This window comes from Molothrus aeneus, chromosome 3, assembly GCF_037042795.1.
Source record: "Molothrus aeneus isolate 106 chromosome 3, BPBGC_Maene_1.0, whole genome shotgun sequence".
In the NCBI taxonomy this organism is placed as follows: domain Eukaryota; kingdom Metazoa; phylum Chordata; class Aves; order Passeriformes; family Icteridae; genus Molothrus; species Molothrus aeneus.
The window spans coordinates 67,110,658-67,118,150 of NC_089648.1; the positions used below are offsets into that span (position 1 = coordinate 67,110,658).

A 7,493-nucleotide genomic window follows, 5' to 3' on the forward strand; every position below is an offset into this window, starting at 1 on the left:
AATTTCATCAACAAAATTCTCACTGTCATATATGCAAACTCTGAATGTCACTTACTGCTATACTGTTAACTGCTCCCCAACAATGTGTGTTCTTGTTATCCTAAATTGAATTCCTTATACAATCATATAATTATTTCACTCTTGACAATAGGTCATTTTCCAAGCATGGAACGGAACCTCAATGACTTCTTGACATGTAGAATTCTGTCAGCAACCCACATCTTTACAATTAAGTGTTTACTGGCACTCTACTTACATGATGCATGTGCTGCTTCTCAATTAACTACACTTCCTCAATTTTTTCAAAAAGTGGCATAGTTCTACATTGTTACACATATAATTCTTTATTAATTTTTACATTTCAATTTATATAATTTTCTTGAATACTTATGCATTTTCCTGTAGGCACATTCGGTGGCAGGTTCTTCTGATACAGGGCAACAGTGAGACCTGAAAATAGTAGAAAAAAAAATCATTATTAAAAAAAAAAAAAACAAAACAAAGAAAATGGTAACTTTCAATGAAAACTGTTTGAAATGTAAGTTGCTAAATGCAAATACAACCCAGGAAATAAAAATGGTCAAAAGTAGTTTTCATTTTCATATAAAGATTATGTATGTGAGTTTGTACATACAACTCATTTACAGGTAGGAACATATACATAAGGACACAATGCATGTTGTAGGAGGGTTGTCTTTTGCACTGCTGTCCAGATTTTTTTAAACAGAAAGCTGTACCACCTTCATGGTATACAATGTGTTTTGTACAATGATGATGAGAACTCATTTATCCTAATGGCTAAATTGTCTGCATTGATTAGAGGAACCCATTATTGAAATGTTCAGGGATCTACATGCAGTCCTTCTAGAATTTAGATACTCAGGTGCAGTCATGTGCAACAACCAGCAAACATCATATAACCTTTTCCATAATCTTGTCAATCTCCATATTAAAATTTACTGAAATGCTCTGCTCTGCTGCTTTCACTGAGAGATGAAATCCATTCATCCATTGGATAGAAACCTTCTTTCATGGAAAGTTCATTTCTAGTTTATGTCTAATCATTCTACATTGAGAGTGTTCTTTGTCTTAAGTATTTTTTCTCCTTTCTTAACTCCAAAGTTCTAGATCTTATTTGATATGCTGTTCTCCTTCAAATTTCAAGCTATTAGTAACTTTTATTTATAAACTAACTAGGACTGCACTAAAAACATTAAATGGGCAGACTCCACCTGCAGTCAGCTTCCAATTTTATAGTCCTTCTCTCAAAACAATCCATCAGAACTTCTCATCAGCAATTCTTTATGTTATGCATCTTCCTTCTTTTCTCATATGACACTATACTGAATCTTTATATGAAGCACAAATTAAATCTGATTATGGTGGTGCTTGGATGACAGTTGGACTAGCTGATCTTGAAGGTCTCTTTCAGCCTTGATGATTTTGTGAAATTGACTTAATTTTGTCAAATAATTATTTTATTTTAAAAATACACAGTTACCCCAACAGAATCTAATGTTACTACACCAAAGACATATATCTTTTTTTTACTTCTATGCCTTTGCATACCCTATTTTTTTTCCTATGTCCCATACGATGCCCATGGGCTCTCCTTCAAGCACATTTGTGACTTTCCAATCACGTGGCACTGTTCTTGCCCAGAGAGGTTTATTAAGAGTCTTTGCTAAAAGACTTTTTTGATACTTCTAATATTTTCATAATTGAGACCTAGTTTCATTTTCCCATCAGGTTTCTAGTGACAAGACACTGATGGTAATGCCACTGACTACACTTCAGAGCCTACTGCCTAGCCTGTACCTAGTAACTGAGAATTAAAACAAACAAACAAATACACCTCATTAATTAGGATCCTAAGCATTCTTTCCAAAACACTGTTACCCTTACCAATTATTTCAGCAGCCAAAGAGCCACTTTGAGGCAGTTTGGTATGCACAGGTTGCTCAATTCCTTGCTGTTCACATACTGTCTTTAGATTTTTATCTGATAACATCCAGACAGTAATTGTCTTTCAGCTGGTCTGATGCACATGGGTGGTATTGCTTAAAATTCTGGCTTTAGTGGGCTTAACTACCTGGAAGTATAAGCAAGGCTTGTCAGAAATCTCATGTGAGGACTTCTTGCCCTGGGTGTGTATGGAGCCTTAGAGTCTAACAAGACTATGGACTGTCACACATGACAAAGCAAGGACACATTTGGCAGGCCAGAACTATACAGCGTAGCACCACGTATTTATTTCAGTGTGAAGATTTAGATCTTCTTTGTTCACTCAGTCAGTGGGGCCACACTGGGAAATAACCTTCCTGTGTAATGCAGGCAGTCTGATTGTCTAGGTTGAGATACCAACTGGACAGACCACATATAACTCTTTATCCATGTGTCCAGGTTTTCTCTCTGCAGAAACGGTGTTTCTGGCACCTGCGAAAACAGCACCTGAGAATATGAGCCACACTCAGCTCTCATTTTGAAATAACAGTTTGGATGAATCCCCTGACTGAGAGAGCACTCCAAGATTCCAGATCACAGACCTCATAAATACTGAGCATCCTTGAAATCAATAGGAACTCAAACATGGCTGACTAAGTGGGTTTTGAAGTTAAGATGTACTGCTGGAAATTTTACCTTTGTGTCACAGTCTAAACTCTTATCACCAAATTTTGCTGCACTCTGCTACTATAAATAGTAGCAAAATGTGGATTTTTCCCTTGGCCTCCATCATGTATAGTCACTAGATGATTCTGTTTCTGCTTATATTTGCATTTATAATTTTTTGTGAACTGCAGATATCATTTTGTGACCAGTTTTTTAAAGTAGCTACACAGTAAGCATTAAACAAAAATAAAAACTGACATGCCTTTTGTTTAAAAAAACAGGGCAAACCTTTATTGATTTTTCTCTTTGGAGAAATTCTGACTTAAAAGACAGTCATCAGTTATGCTGAAAAGTAATACTATTAATACTCAAATTTTGATTGTACAGCTGTTTATCTGTGCATGATTAGGACCAGTTATATATTCAAGAGTGATTATTTTCATGCAAATACTTGGCTGGCTAATGGGGAGAACAGCTGCTGCTTAGCAACTGGAGGAACAGAGAAAGGGGGTGACTTGCTTTGTAACAGAAAATGGCACGAAACCTTAAGAGAGAGAACATATAGTGTTTGGAGAGAAAATGAGTGGTAGTGCTGTCTGACCAGGATATGTCCTTTTACAATTACTGACACCCTAGGACAGCAGCATTTTCAGGTAATGAAGTGTAAACTACAAGAAAATTTATATATCATACATGCAGACACACATGTGAGTGAATAACACATAAAACAACTCCCAAAAACAAATACTGACACACAAATTGAAATGTAGGAAATCCAAAAACAGGCTTTGTGTCTGTCATCTGTTGAAAGGGTTAAGCCAATTTTCAGACTTCAGCAACTTAAAAGTACCACAAGCCAAGCTTTCTGGAAGAAGTGCTCTCTTTCCTCCTGCTGCTCAATCTCAGTCCCTGCACTGCCTCCTCCTCTGTGCAAGCACAGCCTTTCACACCCCTACATAATGAAGCAGATCAAGGACCTGATGGAGGTTAAAACTAACCCATTTCTTAGTGGGATCGCTTTTACCTGGCTCAGTTTCCAAGCCAAGTTTCTTGTGCAGCTACTCAAATGCTTGCACTGACATAGGAGGAGGGCAGGGGACCTCCCGTGACAGTGCTGACTCAGTCTTACCTTGGTGCAACCCTGCAGACAAACCTACTGACCTGACTGCAAGACAAAACTGAAAGCAGAAGTGAGCTGCAGGAAACTACTGGAAACTGAAAAGGCATCACTCAGAAAGCATGCAAGTTCCACAAAAGTGTCTGCACGGGTTTAATGTACATTGGGATTACACCATTTACATCAAAAAGGAAAGTCACTTTATTTTTTTCTGAGAGTAACATTCAACATTTTCAGAAATCAAATTAATACCTCAATACGAACAAGAAACTGACACTAGGTTAGGTATCAATTGTTCTTTCTGATTTCAAAGCATGGCTCTCCCTGATTTAATAAACAACATAAATGTTGTCATTTTAAATGGAATACTCTGCATGACATGCTTTAGCAAATCCTGCTTGATGCTTCTAAGAAGTTAGTTATTTCAGCTTTCTACACTATTCTACTGTGGGCAACTGGTTTCTCTTCAGCAGGACTCCCAGGTATGAACTTGTGCTACATCTCACACACCACACTCATCCAGGAGAAACCAGAATCCACAATGGCTCAAACGTCTTGGTTTATTCACCAACCCAGCTGAGGGGCAGATCCACCATCATGTTCTCCTGCCTGAGCAGATGACAACAGAATACAGCAGGACTGGTACTCCCCAGCACAGAGGAGAACTGCTGACCTACCCTCAGCTCATGCAGGCACCAGACCACATCTGCCAGGGTTCAAAGACATTACACTGTCAGTGAAATACACAGTGGAGGGAAGACACAATGCTCAGCAAGTTAAGAAGATCATGTGAACAGAAAGTAAACAGAGCATGCAATGGAGTAACACAAGAACTGTTACTGTCCCTACCAAAGTTCTATGGAAAATTAAGGAAATGGAGTAGTGAGGGAGCAGTACAAAATGTATTCAAATAACAATACTTAAAGATGCTGTTTGTTAACAAGCCCCACCAGCAAGCTCCTAGTGATTTATTAGCCTTTGTGAAATCTAAGCATTCATAAGAGTATTTTTGTAGTTCCAAAGGTTTTCCAAATATTAGCTTTGCAAATGTAAACAACTGTCAAAAATTAAAGTTGTAGCTCAGTTTTTCTTTAGATACAGTGAAAATAGTTTGGATTTCAACCCTATTTCAACCACTTCTGTGACACAAGATTTCTTGATGACTAGGTAGTTGATTTTCTTTTTCTGTTCACATAAAAATGAGTTTAAGGAGGAAAACAGATGTGAGCTAGAGAAAATAAACAGCTTACAAAGAAAGAGTAGGAAACCAGTTACCCCTGAGTAGACAGGCAAGCTTCCTGTTCATTACAATGAAAAAATGAAGGGTAGCAACTGCCTGACCTGTCTTTTGTTCAAATCTAAACCCGAAACACATGTAACCAAAATGCAAAACATGTGTTCTACATATTGGACGTTTGTCAGGTTTTATAGATTTGTACATTTGTCTCGTATCATCCAGTGCTGCACGCACATGTAGCAGCATCACTCTGAGTGCATGTGAGAGCATTTGGCCCTTTAACCGGCTCATCTCCCACACCGCCAACTCTGGATATTTGCTATGGTTTGGGGGTTTTACCCGCGGACCCGCAGCTCTCAGACAAAGAGACTGCAACAGGAATCTTAAACCTAAAATCAACGTTTTTTCAGTGCCTCAACCTAAAGTCAAGCCTGTGTTATGGCTTTCAATAAAAGCCTGTACGAGAGAGATGCAAACCGCAAAGTAAGCTCTCCTGAAGGGCGGAGGGGGCGGAGGAGCAGGGGCAGGGGCAGCGGGAGCGAGGGGACGCGGCCGCCGCGGGGCCGAGCCGCCCGCAGGGACGCGGGGCCGCGACCCCGCCCCCGCCGCTCCGCCGCAGCGCGCCCGGCCCGGCCCCACCCGCCCCGCCCCCTCCGCGCGCCCGGCCCCGCCGCCAATCGCCGCCGTCCCTCCGCAGCCCCGGCCCCGCCCCGCCCCGCTGCCGCGCCGCGCGCGCTCACCGTCACGGCCCGAGAGCGCGCGGGCGCCGGCGGGAGCGCGGCCGCTCCACCCCTTCCTCCCGGTGCCGTCCCCCTCCTCGCCCTCATCTTCTTAGGGTTTGGGGTTTTTTTTGGCCGGCCCCTGCGGCGTGGGGAGACTCACCTCCCCGCCATTCAAAATGGCGGCCGACCCAGCTTAACCCCGTCGTGTCCCGGCAGCGCTGCCTCTCCCGTCCCATCTGCGGCTCGGGATTCCGCAGCCTCACCCTCAGCCCGCGCGGCCGATCGCCGAATCACCGAGGCCGTCCCTCTGTCCCTCCTTGCCTCCTCCGTCGCCACCAGGGGAGGCGAGAGAAAGATTTTTTCCCCGCTCCCACGCGCGCTCGCGCCCCGCCTGCCGAGCCCAACCGAAAGGTGGGGGGGGAGACCGTGTGTGTGTCGGAGAGTGACGGACACCTCCTCCGCTCGCTGAGCCCCTTTCCCCCCCAACACATGGCCCATCCACCCCCCTGCCCGTTCCCCCAATGGTTGCATCCGTGACGACATCATCATGGCAACAGCAGCTGCAGCCCGGGGTCGGGGCGCCGCCGTCGCCGCCGGGGCGTCCGCGGGGCACGAGCCCGCGCAGTCCCTGAGGGGCGCGCGGCCGCACGGGCTGTAGGAGCGCGCGGGGGGCGCGCTGCCGCGCACGCGCCCAGAGCGGCGGCATCAGGCGGGGGAGGGGGGGGCGGGGGGAGCAGAGACACAGACAAGGCGCGTGCGGGGCTGTGCGCGCTCCCGCGGGCGGGCGGACGAGGAGCGGCAGGCGCGGGGAGTGTTGCGCTCGCGCGCGCGCTCGCTGCGGCGGCAGCGGCGGCGGGCGGGGGGACCCGTGCGGGCTCCGCGCTCGCTCCGCGCTCGCTCGCTCGGTGCTGTGCTGGTGCCTCGGCGGCGGCGAACAAACATGTTCTCAGTGCGGATCGTGACTGCCGACTACTACATGGGCAGCCCGCTGCCCGGCCTGGACCCCTGCCAGTCCCGCTTCCGAGAGGCCCCGGCCAAACGGGTGCCCGTCGTGAGAGTCTTCGGCGCCACCCCTGCAGGTAAGGGATGACCCCCGCCACCGACGGGCGGGCGGGGACGTCCCCCCGCTGCGGCGCCGCGGGTCGCGCTGGCGCCGGCCCCGCCGCCGCCCACCCCGCTCCCGCTCTTTGTGGCTGGGTCGCGCTCCCCCCTCCGCGCCCGGCGCCGCCGCTGCGGCGCGTCTCACCTGCCAGCGGGGACGGCAGGGCAGCAGCGGCCAGCAGCGGGGACCTGCCCCGGGTGCCGCGCCGCGCCCGCCCGGCGGCGGTGGGGGCTGCGGGGCCGCCGGGGCTTTGTGCGGGGCTGCCCCGGGAGAGCGGCGCAGCTGTGCAAACACCGGGACCGGCCCCTGCCGCCCTCGCTGCCGGTGCCCACCGCCGCTCTCCTGCCCTTCCCGGGAGCTGTCGCTGCGGGAGGGCGAGCGGACAAGGGGAAGCCGCTGAGCACGGGCACAAGCGGGACTTGTGCGGCACTTGGGAAGTGGGGGCTCGGGGCTCGTGTGGCCGCACGGAGCGCGCACGGCCCGAGGCACCGGTGCTGCAGTGCAGAGAGCAGCGTCCTGAGCGCCGGCCACATGTTGCCCCCCGAGACTCCCGAATGTCACATGCCACTTCTCCACTGCCTCTTCGCCGTGTGGCCTTGTGCTTACAGCCGTCTCACGACTCAGACGTGTTTCAGACCGATACAAACAAATACGTTGTCAGAGCAAATTTCGAACAAATTAAATACTTAGGAAAATTCATTTAAT

The 7,493-nt window shown here is 48.0% G+C and overlaps 1 long non-coding RNA gene across 1 annotated transcript; it reads right to left on the minus strand.

Annotated features, from left to right (window-relative positions):
- Positions 1-318: 318 nt before the first annotated feature.
- Positions 319-6,132, minus strand: LOC136554017 (uncharacterized). Its single transcript, XR_010783267.1, has 2 exons — positions 5,847-6,132; positions 319-450 (listed from the first exon to the last, which is right to left on the minus strand). It is a non-coding gene; the product is annotated as an uncharacterized lncRNA (long non-coding RNA).
- Between the last annotated feature and the right edge of the window lie 1,361 nt (positions 6,133-7,493).